Genomic DNA, 18,262 nt, shown 5'->3' with positions numbered 1-18,262 from the left:
GTGGTGGCTAAATCAATTTTATGTCTTGTGATTATTCTGTTGTGGATTATTGGAAAGAGGGAGGAATTTGTTTGACTTGATGCTTCATGAGTGATCACAGGTTCATGCTTGCCATGCTAAGATGACTGCTTTTTCTTCTACACAGATGTTTGAACTTTATTCAATACTTGTCTTTTTATATGTGATAAAGCTCTGTTAACAGTCTGCAAGCGTATCTCCGTATCTGCCTGTTTTGTTTATTTCTTAAAGACTAATTTTTCTTCAGTGACCATTCAGATTATCAGATTTTCCCAGCAGATTACATATTGAAATCTTAAGTAGACTGATTGTAGTGTTTGTAGATAAAAACGAATCAAAAGGGGCTTTGGATGGAGAGAAAAACACATAGGGCAGGTTTGGCTTTTGCTTTGATAGCCTTTTTAACATTTGGGTTACAACAGGGGTTCCGTTCTTGACACGCGTCATAAGCCAAAAATCGTCTTAAGCCGGAACATCGTCAAAAATCCTAAGAAAACCTTACTTTTAATGCTTTGGGTGCATTGAAAACTATGTAAACTGCATTCTTATTGCAATTTTCTTCCAAAAAACCTCCAAATATTGATTATTTTGGATTTTTGGTGTCACATTTCTTCTGCCAGATAAGTGTTGTAGACGGCGTAACCCTGGAACATGCGTCGTAACCCTGGAAATAATTTCTGATGAGTATAATTGAAAAGCGCCTTAACTTCGGAACGTCATAAGCCAAACCCGTCGTAACCTGGGGACTGCCTGTATAAACATTGTAGATTTTTGTTTATAAACACTGTAGATTTTATGTTGTTTTTGTTCTTAACAGTGTCAGTAATTGCAGTACTCAGAAGGTTTGATGACCAGTTTAAATTTGCCAAGAAGTGAAGCAGGTATATTATTAGTCAAGATTTTCAATAAATTAAACATAGCGTATATTAAAATGACCTTAGTTTTTAGAGGATTAGTATATATTAACATCACCTTAGTTTTTAGATGATTAATTTTTTAAATACTGGGATGCCATATTCAAAAAGTACTTTTATGACAAAAATAATGCATGTTCTGATGAAATTCCATACTGAAAATATGTTTCCTAACAGAAAATGTTTTTCAGTCACACTTAATCATATAATACTTTTCCTCCCTGCACTGGAGCTCATTTAAACAAACTTGCAACAATCAAAGTCAAGGTGCCCTCACTGCATACTCATTTTTCTTTTGACATCTTGGACATTCGTCATTATTTGTACACCAGGAAGGAAAGATGATTGCATGGAGGGAAGGGGCCACTCTCATTTTGATTTGATGAGATTGTGTGGAATTCAAGTAGTCCCGTTGAGAATGCAAATCTTCAACTTTCATACAGATATACTTTTGGGAAAAACTGGTTTGGTCATTAAATCTTCATTCACCTGATGATAGTAAACTACAGTGGTACCTCGAGATACGAAAGGCTCAACTTACGAAAAACTCGAGATCCAAAAGCTAATACGAAAAATTTTACGGCTCTACATACGAAAATTTTTCAAGATACGAAAGGTTGTTGCTGTAAAGTCAGAGATTTGCCCAGACCACCGATAACAATTTTGAAACTCGCGCGCCGCCAACTGAGTAGACTCGCCACCATCCTCCTGCTCTCCCATTGGTTCCTGATGCTAGTCACCGCCATGAGATCCTTCTCTCCTATTGGTCAGCATCCTTCCTATCATGCATCTACTACGTAGCAGCGTGCCTCGGCCACTCGTCCCAGCATCGTTATCGTACGCACGCGGTATTCGTTTGTTCTAACGATTTCGTTTATTAACGTAAATTCGTTTGTGATTTCGTTGCAGTATACGTACTTTATCGTGTTGTGTGAGAACTTTACTCTACTTATACGTAAATTATGTACAGTATATACGTAGTCATGGGTCCCAAGAAAGTTGAAATTCATGGAAAGAAGAGGATGCTCTCTTTAGAGACGAAGATGGAGATTATCAAGAAGTATGAAGCTGGTATGCGATTGAGTGTGACCGGCAAGGAATATGGCCGAAATCCGTTGACAATAGGCACCATCCTTAAGCAGAAGGATGTCATCAAAGCAGCTACACCTTCCAAGGGCATGACTATTTTGTCCAGCAAGAGGAACCACGTGCACGATGAGGTGGAAAGGCTTCTTCTTGTCTGGATAAAAGACAAAGAAATCACTGGCAATACGATAACGGAGACGGCAATCTCCCACAAGGCCAGCGCTATTTTCGGCGATTTGATTGCCCAGGCCGAAGACGACGGAGGAGAAGGGACATCAACGCCAACCCCAGACTTCAAGGCTTCGCATGGGTGGTTCGAGAAATTCCGTAAATGGACTGGCATCCATTCGATGGTGTGGCATGGGGAGGCTGCCAGCTCGGACACGAAAGTGGCTGAAGCCTCTAAAAAGATGTTCGACGAGATAATGACCAAGGAAGGCTACAGTTCTCAGCAAGTCTTCAACTGTGATGAGACTGGCCTTTTTTGGAAAAAAATGCCTCGTCGGACGTACATTCCGGAGGAAGAGAAGAAGCTACCTGCCCATAAGCCTATCAAAGACAGGCTTACGCTCACACTTTGTTCGAACGCCAGTGGGGATTGCAAGGTGAAGCCCCTACTGGTCTATCATTCCGAGACTCCTCGAGCCTTCAAGGCCCACAAAGTGCTTAAGGAGAAGCTTCCAGTGATGTGGAGGGCTAATGCAAAAGCCTGGGTAATGAGGCTTTTGTTCACGGAGTGGGTAAATCTGTGTTTCAGCCCGACAGTGAAGAAATTCTTGGAAGAGAAGTGCCTCCCTCTGAAATGTATGCTGGTGTTGGACAATGCCCCTGCCCACCCTCCTGGCCTCGAGGAAGATATCCTAGCGGAGTATTCCTTCATCAAGGTTCTTTATCTTCAGCCTAACACCACCCCTCTCCTCCAGCCCATGGACCAGCAAGTGATATCGAACTTTAAGAAGCTGTATACGAAACATCTTTTGTTCCGACACGGCATACAAACCTTCGGTCCTTTTACAATAGGAAGGTACTAGCGGCAGCTGGATAGGTCGTAAGCTTTCGAACAAGGGGTTCGGTAGTTAACTGCTTGTCCGACAGGCGCGCGCGCGCGACTGGGAGGTAAACAAACCACTTTTGCTTTCGGCCTGCTGGCGTGTGGACGTGTATCATCGCTCTCTGCCCGCTTCATCGTCGTTTGCTTTCGCATGATTGTATTTTTCTTTTTCTAATTATCTAGTGAAACTGAATTGTAAGTACAATCATTTCATTGAATTCTTTGTGAATTAAGGATCTTGGTGTCACCACGCCCTCCGATTACCCGAGTGCCGGGTCTGAAGGGCGTAAGTGCGGGAATTCATTTTCCCAGAAATGATCCTCGTATTGTGTATGCTCGGTGCCGAGGGCGGGAGCACTCGCTCCGAGCGTAGATTGGGTTGGAAATGTGTAGATGAAAATCGTAAGTAAGTGCTCTTTTCATTTATATTTTTTTGACCTGTATGCCCGTTGCCGAACGAATGCGCTCGGCACGGAAACTTATTTAGTATGGAAGTGGAATCGCAAGTACAGTATTCTTTTTCATTTTCATATATTATTTTGATTGTAGCAATACTCATTTTGGATCAGTTTCCGAGCTTACCCGGAAATTGATCCTTCCCCCTTTTATTTTGAATGAAGTGAAATCGCAAGTGCAGTTCTTTTTCATTTTCATTTTTTATTGAGATTGCATTGTTTACTGGGATCAATGTTTCTGCTATTCCCGGGAATTGATCCTTCCCCTTTTTTATTTGTATGAAGTGAAATCGCAAGCGCAGTAGTCTTTTCATTTTCATATATTTTTGATTGCATCAATTCATTATGGATCAAGGTTTCCAGAAACCTTGATCCATAAAGGTAAGGAATTGATCCTTTCACCCTTGCGCTCGGTACCTAGGGCGCAAATGCGCTCGATCCGAGCCCTTATTCATTGTGAAGTGAATCGTATGCAAGATGCATTTTCATTTTATCCCTTGTTATTGATTGCATCAATATTTATTTGGTTCAAGTTCCGCTCAGTCAGGGAATTGATCCTTATGCCCTTGCATTCGGGCCGATGGCACGATTGCTCTCGGGCTCTTATATTGTTGTTGGGTACATGGGTGCTGTGCGGGGATGGGGAACGAGAACCCCCCCCCGCTCAGCTCCCACAGTGGCCCTTCCCCTTGGGGGGGGGGAGGTTATCGGCGTTCTTCTCCTCGCCCGATCCGTCGAGCGCGGGGGAGGGCGCTCGGTGCCCGATGTACAATTGTATTAGGGGTCTTCCACTCGTTCGGAGAGGGCTCATCCCCCCGCGCGAGGGGACTTCCCCCCCCACTAATCGCTACTACTGTTATTTCCGCAGGTGCTACTGCCACGAGGGTGGACCTTGGTGAGGTATGGGCGTCCTTCCATTTGCAGGGCGTGCTAGTGTCCAGGGGCTGCGGTTCTATGTCTGGGCCTACTGCGGTCACCCATGGAGTGGTGACCACGCAACCAGGTGACGACGTCCCTCCTCACCTGGTGTACTCGCCTCACGTGGTACAGTCTTGCCTACAGCCGCTGTGAAGTGCCGTTCGCCGTACGAGAGGGGGGCGTGCCGCGCCGCTCGTGGTTGCCGCGCTGCAGCGACCACACTCCGCTGCCCTAGAGCTCGCCCCTGGACCTGCTGCCAGTACCAGGATGTTGCTGGCTGCTGCTCCACTTCCTGTGTTTCCGGTGCTGCCTGCCGTACCTGCCGATTCTGGGCTGACTGTCCATGCAGTTGCTGCGCTGGCTGTCCCTGTCGTTGCTGCGCTGGCTGTCCCTGCCGTTGCTGCGCTGGCTGTCCCTACCGATGCTGTGCTGGCTGTGCCTGCTGTTCCTGAGATGCCCATACCTGCTGATGTCGTCCCTGTTCGTGGTGGTACTACCCCAGACTTTGGTCTGTCTGTACAGGTGCGTCCGGGCCCTGTGGCTTCGGCTACAGCAGCCCCGGCTCCGCCCTGGATAGCAGATCTTACGTCTGTCCTGAGGAAGCTGACGAGAAGAGGAGGAAGGTGTCGTCGTCGTCGTCTTCATCTTCTTCATCGTCGTCGGCTGCCGCCTCTTCCCCTTCGACTTCTAAGGCTTCACAGCCGAGGAAGAAGAAGGTTGCCTCCTCCCTCCTAAGAAGTCTCCCTCGGGAGCTTCTCGGTGACCCGTCTCACCTCGGTGGGACGGGAGGGTTCCTTCCGCTGGTCCTCCTGCTCCTTCGGGAGCGGGCCCGTCTCTTCTTCCGCAAGGAAGACGACTACGGGGACCAGAGGGGTACCGGCTAACACCGGTAACTTGCCTCGCCTGGTGTCAGTGGTTCTGCCACTGCATCAGGGTCCGTCTCGGCCTCTCGATTCGCGGGGATTTGGGTACCGAGTGTACGGTCGCCTACAGCGACCGTGCAGCCAGGAACCAGACCTCTGAGTCACCGCTCAGCGTCAGGTTCAGGCAGGCACGGGCGGAAGACTGGTGACAGCCGCTTATGCGACTCTCACCAGACCAGCTCTCACTCTCGCGGCGAACAGCGGATACTACCCGGGGACCGTGGACCGGTCCACCACGACCGACCACGGGCTGAGGCTGGGAAGAGGTCCTCCGTTCGCCGGTGCCAGCCACAGGCTGGAACCAGCGACGTTGACGTGCCGTGAGGACAAGCACCGGTCTCACTGTGACAGTGGAGCCTGCAGGTCGCCTGACCGTCGCTCTCACAGAAGCGAACGGGTACGGCAACCAGCACCAGCTCTTCTGATACTCGAGATCGGGGCCGCTGTGCTCAGGTCCAGCCGTCCTCCACAGGAGACGGTTCGACCAGGCCTGCAGCTCGATCGCCACCGCGGGTTGACGATCGCCTGCAGCCCTCAAAGCCTGCTGGTGCTGCCAGCGAGCAATGAGGGAGCGTCAGGTCTGCCTCTCCCGTACCTTCACCTCCTCGGGTTACACCGGGAGGAGCGAGGTATTGAGGAGTGATCGTGAGGGGTGCGCCCCTCATGATCCCACCCACAACGCCCTACGTGCCAGGCACGGTTCTGGGACGGCCAGGACGTATGCGCAAGTGGATGGGGAAGACCGAGAGGGCTGTCGCTGTTCCCCCTTCTTAGGAGGAAGGTTCTCGGAAATGCTCTTGTTCGAAGGGCTTAACGGTCCCACTCTGCAAGATGCTGTGACTTCCGAGATCCAGAGGGACTTTGTCGAGGTTACGGCGCTGATTCGTCAGCACAATGATCTCGGGGAAGGATCACCGCTCCCACCAGCAGAGCCACGTCTCGGCTCGAGTCGTTTTGGGGCCCGAGAGGGAACCCAAATCGACGGTGGGTCTGCCGCGATCGGAGCTTGCCGACTGGTTGAACCAGGTAGTCTCTCGTCTCCGGACAAGAAGGCTCTCTCAGTTCTGGACGGTCGAACAAGCTACTTCACCTCCTCTATGCGACAGAGGCGTTTCTACGTGTCTTCGGACACCGTATTTAAATACCCCTTCGGTCCTCCTGAGGTTTCGACCTCGACGAGGACTGGAATGAGTCGTAGCGGTAATCGGCTCTCTCCTGTCAGGTGTCGATTAGCCCCACCCAGACGACGTTCACAGTGGAAGGACGGCGTTCCCCCTCACCTGCTGCCGGAAGTGGGGGGGTGCCTGGCCAGCCATTGGGCAACTTGGCAGCGCCACGGCGCCGAGACCTGGATTGTAGATGTCCTTCGAATCTCGGTCACCCCTCACCTCCAACCCGGTCCAACAGCAGGCGTACGTTCCAGGGGCATCGAAGGACGTAGCATTGAGACAGGAGATCAAGACCATGCTGAGCAAGAGAGCTGTAGAAATCGGCACGGATCAGTCACCGGGCTTTTACAGCCGACTCTTCCTGGTGGAAGGAAAAGTCTACGAGAGGCTGGCGCGCCCGGTGATAGATCTCTCTCCCCTGAACCGGTTGGTTCGCCAGACCCGGTTCACGATGGAGACGGCACGCGCAGTGCTCGACTCTATCAGGGAGAACGATTACATGCTTTCAGTGGACTTGAAGGATGCGTATTTACAAATACCCATTCATCAGTCCTCCAGAAAGTACCTCCGTTCTTTTCATCCTCAGACGGGACGGTGTACCAGCTCAGGCCACGTTGCTTCGGTCTCTCAACCGCCCCACAGGTGTTCACGCGAGTGTTCACTCTGGTGTCTGCTTGGGCCCATTCGCACGGGATACGTCTGATGGGGTATCTCGACGATTGGTTAGTCCTGGCGAGCTACCGCTCGCAGTTGTTTCTACAGGTACAGGGATCGACTGCTCGAGTTCTGTCGCGATCTGGGGATCGTTCTGAACTTCGAAAAGTCCGATCTCGAGCACAAGCAGAGGATGAAGTACCTGGGTATGCGGATCGACACGGTAGCAGGGCGAGTCTTCCCCGCAGACTCGCGGATCAGCAGATTCAGCGAGGCAGCCAACCAGTTTCCTGTCTCTGGCAGGCAACAGGTAGCTCAGCGATGGCAAGTCGTGATCGGACACCTGTCGTCACTCGGGAAGCCAGTCCCTAACGGGCGTCTTCACCTGCGGTCTCTTCAGGGAGACTGAAGGAGAGTTGGTCACAGGCGACGGATCCCCCAAGCTTTCCATTGTCACGGACACAGGAGGTGAGGCAGGACCTAGCCGGGTGATGCTGGACGACGAGGAACCCCTTAAGAGGAGTGCCTCTGCGCACTCTCCCCCCGGGACATGCAGCTGCTCTCAGACGCATCGACCCGAGGGATGGGGCGCACACCTGGAAGAGTTGCGGACTTCAGGGGTGTGGTACGAGAACGACAAGCACCTTCACATCAATGTACTGAAACTCAAGGCAGCGTTCCTCGCTCTCCAAGAGTTCCAGGACCGCTTGATGGTGTTGATGTACGTCAACACCACGGTGGTGGCTTACGTCCAAACAAACAGGGGGGGCCTAGTGTCTCTCCCGTTGTATCAGTTGACTCGGCAGGTGCACGAGTGGGCCGAGGCGCACTCAATAGAGCTGTCGGCACGCTACATTCCAGGGAAGGAATGTAGTAGCAGACACGCTCAGCCGTCGGGATCAGGTGATAGGGACCGAATGGTCTCTACACCAGGACGTGGCGGAAAGGCTCTCGACCTGTGGCGGCGACCAGTCGAGGGATCTGTTCGCCATCCGGCACAACAGGAAGCTCCAGGTGTTCTTCTCGGCCGTGCCGGATCCATGGGCAGCTGCAGAGGACGCTCTTCAACACCCGTGGGACGACCTCTTCGCCTATGCCTTTCCCCCGTTCAGCCTGATTCGCAAGGTGATCAGTCGAGCACTGGTCATCCCGAATCTCAGGATGATCCTGATGGCTCCCAAATGGCCACAGGCCATTTGGTATCCGGACCTGCTGGCTCTTCTCGCAAGAGAACCGAGAGAATTCCCCATTGGCACAACTTCTCGCGCCAGCCACACGTCGAGCGGTACCACGAGCAGTCCAGTCCCTACGTCTTCCACGGCTGGCTGTTATCCACCATCTCTTGCGAACAAGAAGCTTTTTTCGTAGCGCAGCAACAGAGATGGCTGGAAACGTCCGTCAGTCCTCTGCAGCTGTGTACCAGGGGAAGTCGGCCGTCTTCTGTGGTTGGTGTCGTAGACGGGAAATATCTCCTCTCAGAGCCACTCTTCAGCAGGTAGCGGTTTTCCTCGTTTTTCTTCGCCGAGGAAGCTCCTCTAAGTTCCCACAGTCAAAGGATACAGAGCCGCCTTGACGCTCGTCCTGAAACTGACGGGATTGGACATCTCGAACTCGTTCGAGATCTCCTTGCTTAAGAGCAGCCTCCAAAGGTCTTGCCAACCGAGGGAACTCACAAGACCCTCTTCTTGCTGGACCTGGCATCGGCGAAGAGAGTACGGGAACTTCATGCAGATAATGATGTGGATGAGATGCTGCTTTGTCCTGGGAGGACGCTACGGCGCTATCTGAAGAGAACTCGACACCTCGGGCCTGAGTGTCGACGCTTCTTCGTTAGCAACGGGGTCACCAAGAAAGAAGTATCAAGAACACTCTTTCGTCCTGGCTGCGTGAGGTCTTCAGGAGGGCGTATGAGGCTGATGGTAGTGACGACATCCGTACGTCCCGTCCGAGAGCTCACGAAAGTCAGAAGTATTGGCCCCTCGTTGGCGTTTCGTAAGAAACTTCTCCGTGGCGCAGGTATGGAAGGCAGGGGTCTGGTACAACCAGACTACCGGCACCTTCCTTATACCTCTTGGATATTGCCCATAGGTCCTTGGATCGGTTTCCTTAGGACCCGTGGTGGCTGCTCAACACGTCGTCTAGCTAACCCAGACCCTAGCAGGCTGAACAGCATCGAGTCCTGGTGTGACTGTATGAATAGATAGTGAATGAGAAAGTGACTGGCTTCTCTTTTCTATCTTTTTCTACCCTCTACCTGTGTGTAGAGGGATACGGTCATTACCCTGCTGGATAAGGACGAGATGCCGGTGAGCTATATGACAGAGCCCCATCCTATCCCTTTCACTAGGGATAGGAGCAGAATATCCACCACTTCCTTCTACAAGGGGGGGGAAGTGGATGCCTACAAGAGTCAAAACCATGACTTTATCTTTGCTCCTGTACAGGAACAAGTTCTTCTCCTTTTTTTTTACATTGCTGGTACGAAGAGATACGCTTGCCTCTCTCTTAGTACTCGGTCCAGAGGTCTGACCATTGATCCTGCGGTGCACACCCCGATCAATCGGACAGAGGCTTGGATCCCTCCCTCGCTCTTACGACCAGGGAGGCTTCCAAGGTTGGGCGAACACCAGTCTGTTCACAAAAGACTCAGATTCCACCCAACCCAAGAAGTGAGTCTTCCTATTGTAAAAAGGACCGAAGGGTTTGTATGCCGTGTCGGAACAAATGACAATTTGTCCAAAATTGCATTTTTCCTAACTATACAAACCTGAGGTCCTTTTACACATAGCCCCATCTCATGCCACCCCTCACTCTGCAGTTTTTGCTTGGGCCAAAAGCAAAAGTGATTTGTTTACCTCCCAGTCGCGCGCGCGCGCCTGTCGGACAAGCAGTTAACTACCGAACCCCTTGTTCGAAAGCTTACGACCTATCCAGCTGCCGCTAGTACCTTCCTATTGTAAAAGGACCTCAGGTTTGTATAGTTAGGAAAAATGCAATTTTGGACAAATTGTCATTTCAAGAGATGTTTCGACATCACCGACACCACAAACCTCACCTTGCGTGAATTTTGGAAGGAGCATTTTGATGTTGTTATATGCATCCGACTCATTGACCAAGCTTGGAGGAGGTTTCGAGGTGACCCTTGAATTCCTCTTGGAGGAAACTCTTGCCTGATGCCGTTTCCACCCGAGACTTCGAGGGATTCAACGTGGGCGAAGCTGGTGCTCCAGATTCAGAAACAGTTGATGATCCTGAAACTGTTTTGGAACCAGATCTTGACGAGATTGTTGTACTTGGCAAGTCCATGGGGCTGGTCGTCGACGAGGACGACATCAACGACCTTCTCGAGGAGCACCAAGAGGAGCTTACGACGGATGACCTGAAGGAGTTGGAGGCCATGCAACATAACGTTGTTCAAGAGGAGTTCTGTAGCAGCGGCGAGGAAGAGTAGGACGACCCTATGACAACGGTAGAAATTAAGGATGTTCTAGCTGCTTTTCATAAAGTGCAATCGTTTGTTGAAAAAAAGACACCCCGAAAAGGCTTACACAGGTCGTATGCTTGCGCAGTTCAATGAGGCTTGCCTGAGTCGTTTCAGGAACATGTGATAAGTAGGCAGAAGCAATCTTCCTTGGATAGTTATTTTTTAAAGAGGCCTTTAGTATTAGCAGGAGTAAGCAAAAAGTAAGAACCAAGTGATACTTACGTATGAAACTTACCTGGTAGTTACATATAGCTGTAGTCTCTGACGTCACGGCAGAATTTCGAATTTCGCGGCAGCGCTAATTGACTGGTCAGGTGATTCCCGTACCCCCTCCCTCTACCGGGGAATGTAGAACTACCACAACTAAACCTCAGAATTTTTCTGCCGTCGCAACCGGAACACCGGTTTTGTTTGGTGGAATTTCTTTGCTTTTTCACGACGGATACTCATCGATTTGGTGACGTACTCTTTGTGATTTGGCTTTCGGGCAGTTGCTATTTATCTTTATTTAGCCAGATAGGCAATAATCGTGTGATTTTCATCAGGGTTTAAATTTATAATGTCAAATTCGGGATCTCACTTTAGGGTTTGCAGCAAGGGTTGCAAAACCAGGTTACTTAAAGCTAGGTTAGATCCCCACACTTTGTGCATTAATTGCAGAGGTCAGAACTGTAGCAAAAGTTTAACATGTGATGAATGTAAGGATTTGACTGATAAAGGCTGGAAGGAGTTAGAGAGTTATATGAGAAAGCTAGAAAAAGATAAATTAAGGAAAGCTTCATCTAGGACTTCTTCCTGAGCTTCTCAGGAATTAGAGAATCAGGATTTTCCTTGTTCTATGTCTAACCCAGATCTGCCTAACATATTACCTGACCCTGACACCGTTGTTCCCGAACTTGACACCGTTGCCAGCTTACGGGAACAGATGGATTTAAGATTTAACGTGCTTATGGCAGCAATGGATAGATTAGGAGAATCTGTGCATACTTTGATGCTAGATAAGAGTAAGAAAAGTGTTGAGTTAAGTGATAGTGCAGTGGAGGAGGCGGCTGTTCGGTCCTCTCGTTCTCCTAGGTCTGGGCCCCTGCCAAACTCCCCGGACATTGGGAGGAGCCATGCCGAAAGCCGAAGGGAGACAAGCAGAATTGACACCCGAGCAGTCGTCCCCTCAGGCGATTCTGCCGCAAGTTCGGCTGAGGCAGAAGGGCAATGCTATAAAGGTGTTCAAGGAGTATCGCAGAAGTGTCTTTTGTCTTCTTCGAGCGCAAAGGATTCGCCTCGCAGAGGTTGGAGGTTTAAGGACGAATCTCGTCCACTAAAGAGAACGAGAAGTTTCGCCAGCCGCAATTCCCAAGAAGAAGATCGCGGCTTCTGTGGAAGAGCCGTCATGTAGTTTTTGGGAGACGCCGGAAGCGTTCTCTTCGACTTCTGAGGAAGTAGAGAGACCGATGTTGAAGAAGAGGAGGAAGCATAAGTCTTCCAGTCGCGAGGTGACTGATAAGCGCCAGTCTGATGTACCTAGACAAGAGAAGGAACTTACGCGAGTAGAACGTTCGCCTTTGGAGAATAGAGATGATTCGGATTCAATTTCTGGCCATAATATCAATAAGCGCCAGCCTGATGACACGACAACCGCGTTACACCAGACGCCAAAGCGCCTGGCTTCTCAAGAAGCAGCCGCTAAACGCCAAGCTACCAGATGCACGGATTCGGACTCGGTAGCTGCAAGGGGCCTATCTCCCAAGCACTTGGATACAGTAGTATCAGACGCCAGGCGCCATACGCCTGACTTGATTGACTTGGAACAGAGAGAGTTTACGAAACCAAGTCAAGTTTTGGGTTCTTCAGGGCATTCTAATAAATTCTTAGTAGGAATGAATAAAAAATTAGAGAATATTTTGGGGTTAGTTGATAAGAAGCAGCAACCACTTCTTACTTCTACGCCTTCTTTAATTAGAACTTTACCGGGGGAGTCTCAAGAGCCACTGCAGTTGGTGGAGTAGGAGTTAGATTGTCCATTGGATCAAGAACAAGCGGAGGACAATTTATCAGCAGGAGCGTCAGAAGGAGAAGCAGTAGAAGGCGAGAAGGAGACTCGGTCGTCGGCATACAAACAATTACTCAACTTTTTCCTAGATAACTTTCCAGAATCTTTTTCGCCAGCCACTCCCGCCTGACCTGAATTCCAGTATGCTAGGGATACTAAACCAGATTCTTTGACTTTCATTAAGCTGGTTTTGTTGATTTCAGCTAAAAAGGCGTTGAAAAAGATGGATGAGTGGTTGGGAGAAAAGAGGGAGCAAGGTAGGACCGTGTTTTGTTTCCCTCCTTCGAGACTTTTAACTAAGAACAGAGTTTGGTACAAAACTGGCGAAGCCTTCTCCCTTGGAGGCGCTGCCTCCTCTCATGGAGACTTCTTCAGCCTAGTGGACTCGTCCAGACGTTCTGCTTTGAATTCAGCGAAGATTTTCTTTACGAGTTGCGAATTAGATCATTTGCTGAATGTGGTTTTCAGTCTTATGGAAGTAATAAGCTTCTTGGATTGGTCGATTGGCGCCTTGGGAAGGAAGGCAAAGTATTTTAACCTGTCAGGAGAACATTTTAGTGACTTCTCCAATATGTTGGCCTGTATTGATAAAGGAATAAGGGATGGAGCGACTGAAATTGCTTCCTTATTAACTGTGGGGATCCTCAAGAAACGTCAGCTTTGGTGTGCCTTTACATTTAAGGGAGTAACAAGAACCCAGAAGTCGGCGCTTTTGTTCACTCCACTTGATAAGTGTAACCTTTTTCTTAAGGATTTAGTGTCTGAAATTTCTGCCTCTCTGGTCCAGAAAGCAACTCAAGACCTTTTAGCTCAGTCGGCTAAGAAGCCGGAAAGGCAACGAGACGACTTCGAGTGTACGCCCAGCGCCAGTTGTCGAGCAGGAGAAGCCCTTTCGGGGCAGAGCACCAACAAGAGGATTGCAGAGATCATGCCTAGAGTTAGGTTCGGTCCTAAGCCCAATAAGACAACAACTTCTAAGAAATGAGCAGGGAATCCTTCACACACCAGTCGGAGCCAGACTCCAGGAGTTCTGGCAAGTTTGGGAACGAAGAGGAGCAGATCCATGGACAGTATCGGTACTGAAGGAAGGATATTCGATTCTGTTTGTAAAACATCCTCCTCTGTCAAAGGTACCGATAGTTTTGACAACTTACACGTCAAACTTAGAGAAATGTTGCGTGTTGAGAAAGGAACTGTCGGCTCTATTAGAAAAGAGAGCGATAGAGCTGGTAAAAGATCAGAACACCCCAGGCTTTTACAATCGCCTATTCATTGTCCCGAAAGCTTCGGGAGGGTGGAGGTCAGTGCCCTGAACAAATTTGTGAGCAAGACAAAATTTTCGATGGAGACCACCCAGTCGGTTTTGTCAGCACTTCGTCAAGAAGATTGGATGGCTTCCATAGACCGACAGGACGCGTACTCCCACATTCCAATTCACATAGACTCGAGGAAGTACCTAAGATTCGTGGTTCAGGGAAGGACATACCAGTTCAGGGCCCTATGCTTTGGACTATCCACAGCGCCACAAGTATTCACCAGAGTCCTCTCATCAGTAGCAAGGTGGTTACACCTAGAAGAAATAAGAGTAGCGCTCTATTTAGACGACTGGCTGCTCCGTTCACAGTCGAAAGAAGGGTGTGTAAAGGATTTGCAGAAGACAATTCAACTGACAGAAGAGCTGGGTCTTCTAGTGAATTTCAAAAAAATCTCAACTGATTCCGAACCAAATTTTAACTTACCTTTGAGTGACGATGAACTCGGTAGCTTTTCGGGCTTTTCTGTCAGAACAGAGAGTGAGTTCATACCTGAGAAAAGTCAATCAATTTTTAGCAAAAAAAGACATGCTCAGCCAATGAGTGGATGAGTCTTTTTGGGACCTTAGCGTCAATAGAACAGTTTGTAACTCTGGGAAGACTCTACATGAGACTGCTTCAGTTCTTCCTCAGAGCAAGTTGGGAAAGAAAGAGAGTCCCAGACACTTTTGTTTTTCCAATAACAGAGGAAATAAAGCAAGATCTCCTTTGGTGGAGGTTAGAAAAAAAGACTCAAGGAGGGTCTGTCTCTTTGGCCACTGCACCCCAGCCCAGCATTCTTCTCAGACACCTCGGATCAAGGATGGGGAGCGGTGCTGGGAAAGAAGGAAGTGTCAGGCTTGTGGACAATCAGTCAAAGACAGTGGCATATAAATCTAAAAGAACTAAAGGCAATACATTGGGATTGAAGGCCTTTGCCAAGGAAGTACAGGGAAAAGTGGTCGTCATCAATTGCGACAACACCACAGCTCTCTCGTACATCAAGAAACAAGGGGGGACTCACTCCTTCTCTCTGTGCGAAGTGACGAGGGAGTTACTCATCTGGGCGAAAGAAAATCGGACAAGAATGCTCACAAGGTTTGTACAGGGGAGATACAATGTAAGAGCGGACGAGTTGAGCAGGAGAAATCAGGTAGTACTACCTACAGAGTGGACTCTGCAGTTACAGGTATGCCAGCAGTTGTGGAATCTGTGGGGAAGACCTCTAGTGGACTTGTTTGCCATGGAAAAGACAACAAGATTGCCAATATATTGCTCCCCCGTACCCGACAAGAAAGCGTTCGCTTTAAACGCAATGCTGCTAGATTGGTCGGACTTGGACCTCTATGCCTTTCCTCCAATGAAAATGATCAGGGCAGTATTGACAAAGTTCAGGCAACATGCAAATGTCAGAATGACGTTAATAGCTCCATTCTGGCCAGCAAGAGAATGGTTCCCGGAGATCCTGGACCTTCTAATAGACTACCCGAGGAAACTTCCAGAGCGAGTAGATTTACTCAGACAACCACATTTCAGGAGATTCTACGAGAATATCCACGCTCTACGTCTGACCGCATTCAGACTGTCGAGCGTACCCTCAGACAGAAGGGGTATTCGAGACGAGCTTCACGAGCTATTGCCAGGCCAAGGAGAGAATCTTCAGCAGCGGTCTACCAGGCAAAATGGTAAATTTTTAGGGCCTGGTGTAGACAGCATAGAGTCTCGTCTACTAAAACCTCTATAATTCAAATGGCAGACTTCCTTATTGTCCTTAAATCAGAAAGGAAACTCTCGACTCCTACTATCAAAGGATACAGGGCCATGCTATCCTCAGTATTCAAGCATAGGAGAATTGATGTCTCGAACAATCAGGAACTGTCAGATTTATTAAAATCCTTTGATACAAAGAAACAGGAAGGAAATAAGATGATCTCTTGGAATCTAGATATAGTGCTCAAATGGCTTCTATCTACGAGGTTTGAACCGTTAAGTGAGATAGCTTTCAGAGATCTCACTAGGAAAACATTATTCTTAGTAGCTCTAGCGTCGGCCAAAAGGATAAGTGAAATTCACGCCATCGATAAAAGAGTGGCATTTGCACAAGACAAGGCAATATGCACATCGACGATTGGATTTTTAGCGAAGAATGAGTCACCCTCACAACTATTGCCTCGTTCGTTTGAAATAAAGGGCCTCTCAGAGTTAGTAGGAGAGGGAGAACCAGAGAGATCATTATGTCCAGTAAGAGCCCTGAAGTATTATATACACAGGACTCAACAAATCTTTGATGTTCAGTAAGAAATCCTTCCAGGATATTATCTAAGAATGCAATATCCTTTTTTTTGAGGGATTTAATAGTTGAAGCTCACTCTCAGATGGGAGAACCAGAGGTTGATCTGGCTAGAGTGAAGGCCCATGAAGTCAGAGCTGTTGCAACTTCTATGGCGTATAAACGCAATTTATCTTTAGACGCCATTATCAATGCAACGTATTGGAAATGTAAGTCAGTGTTTGCAACACATTATTCAACGGAGATTCAAGCAGTGTACGAAAACTGTTCCACATTGGGACCTTTTGTTGTAACTGGGTAAGGGAAGAAAGGAAGTCAATCCTTCCTAATAATTTTTAACTTGATCTTTGGTGTTGTTTTTTAAGGGTATCTGAGGGTACGGAAGTGTACTAGTGGTACCCTACAGTCCATTTAGGTAAAGGATAAAATATTTAGGTTAAGGTGATTCACATGTTGTTGTTGTCCTTATTGTTTATTGTGTACGGCTCCATGAGCAGACATATAATTATCGCATGTCAGTTCACGGTTAGCCCTAGACTACATGTAAATGTCTATAGCTTGGCGCTCGGATCCATATATCACGCCAATGCTGGTACACTTCTATAGCTTGGTGCGTGGCTCCATATACCCTGCCAATGCTGGTACGTATATATAGCTTGGCGCACGGTTCCATATACCTCGCCAATGCTGGGTACGTGTCTATAGCTTGACGCAAGGCTCCATGTACTTCGTCAATGCTTTCAAGATCAGCAGACTTAAGAGGCAGTAACCTTCAAGTCAGCTATCTTTAAAGGTAAGGACTAAAAGAGAACACTACTAAATTCCAATAGAAATTCCTCATTAGATATGGCCCCACCTCCAAAATGTGCCAATCAGCTATATGTAACTACCAGGTAAGTTGCATATGTAAAAATGATATTTTTATGATAAAATAATGTTTTACGTATACTTACCTGGTAGTTACATCATTAGAGCTCACCCACCTCCCCTCACATGGACAGGTAGGCATCAAAATTTTGAGGTTTAGTTGTGGTAGTTCTACATTCCCCGGTAGAGGGAGGGGGTACGGGAATCACCTGACCAGTCAATTAGCGCTGCCGCGAAATTCGAAATTCTGCCGTGACGTCAGAGACTACAGCTATATGTAACTACCAGGTAAGTATACATAAAACATTATTTTATCATAAAAATATCATTTTTAGTTTTTTGTAAAGTTAAGTGTTACAGTTTTGTTAATGTGTTTTGTAAAGTTTAGTTTATGTATGTTTTCCTTACATTTTTTTACGTTTCGTAAAGTTAAGTGTGCATATGTACATACGTATCTGCCGTTTGTCCTCCTCCTCCTCTGTCGCCACTTTCGGAGATAGCCTCACTCGAAAGGTAAGCTTCCACATTTTACTACATACGTACAGTATTTCTTGTATACCATGTACACTAATACACTTTATTTACAGGTAATTAGCAGTATGTATTAAGTTAGGTATTGAATGGTCCAAATTGTTGTAGTATTTCATTGTTTATAGGTCAATTTAGCTTTATTATGAAATTTACTGGGGTATTTTTGGAGGGCTTGGAACGGATTAGCTATTTTACATGTAAAATGCGGTCCAAGATACGAAAAATTCATGATACGAAGGGCGCCTCGGAACAGATTAATCTCCTATCTCGAGGTACCACTGTAGTGTCAAGTGAAAGAAAGCCCCACCCAGATCACTCAATAAACACCATCATGGCTTCATTTCAGACAAGATCATAGTGGACTTGTGGCCCAATACATTGGTGGACTTTACTTTTTCCAGAACCTCTTTTGAGAAGGCAAAAGGTTGTTGGTGTTGGGAGTAAGGACACTAACCTTCCTCTCTCACCATTAAATAAACCTATATGCTAACCTGGCGTTCCAGTTTTCCTATCAGGCTTTGTCTTGGTAGGGAAGTAAGGAAAGCAAGTGAAGAGAATGGCTA

The 18,262-nt window shown here is 48.0% G+C and overlaps 1 protein-coding gene across 2 annotated transcripts in view; it reads left to right on the top strand.

Annotated features, from left to right (window-relative positions):
• The window catches only part of LOC135216398 (signal peptide peptidase-like 3), a 190,543-nt gene that overhangs the window by 28,660 nt on the left and 143,621 nt on the right, over positions 1 to 18,262 (top strand). The window lies entirely within an intron of this gene.

This window comes from Macrobrachium nipponense, chromosome 6, assembly GCF_015104395.2.
Source record: "Macrobrachium nipponense isolate FS-2020 chromosome 6, ASM1510439v2, whole genome shotgun sequence".
Classification (NCBI taxonomy): Eukaryota; Metazoa; Arthropoda; class Malacostraca; order Decapoda; family Palaemonidae; genus Macrobrachium; species Macrobrachium nipponense.
This window is presented reverse-complemented; position numbering and strand designations above follow the sequence as displayed.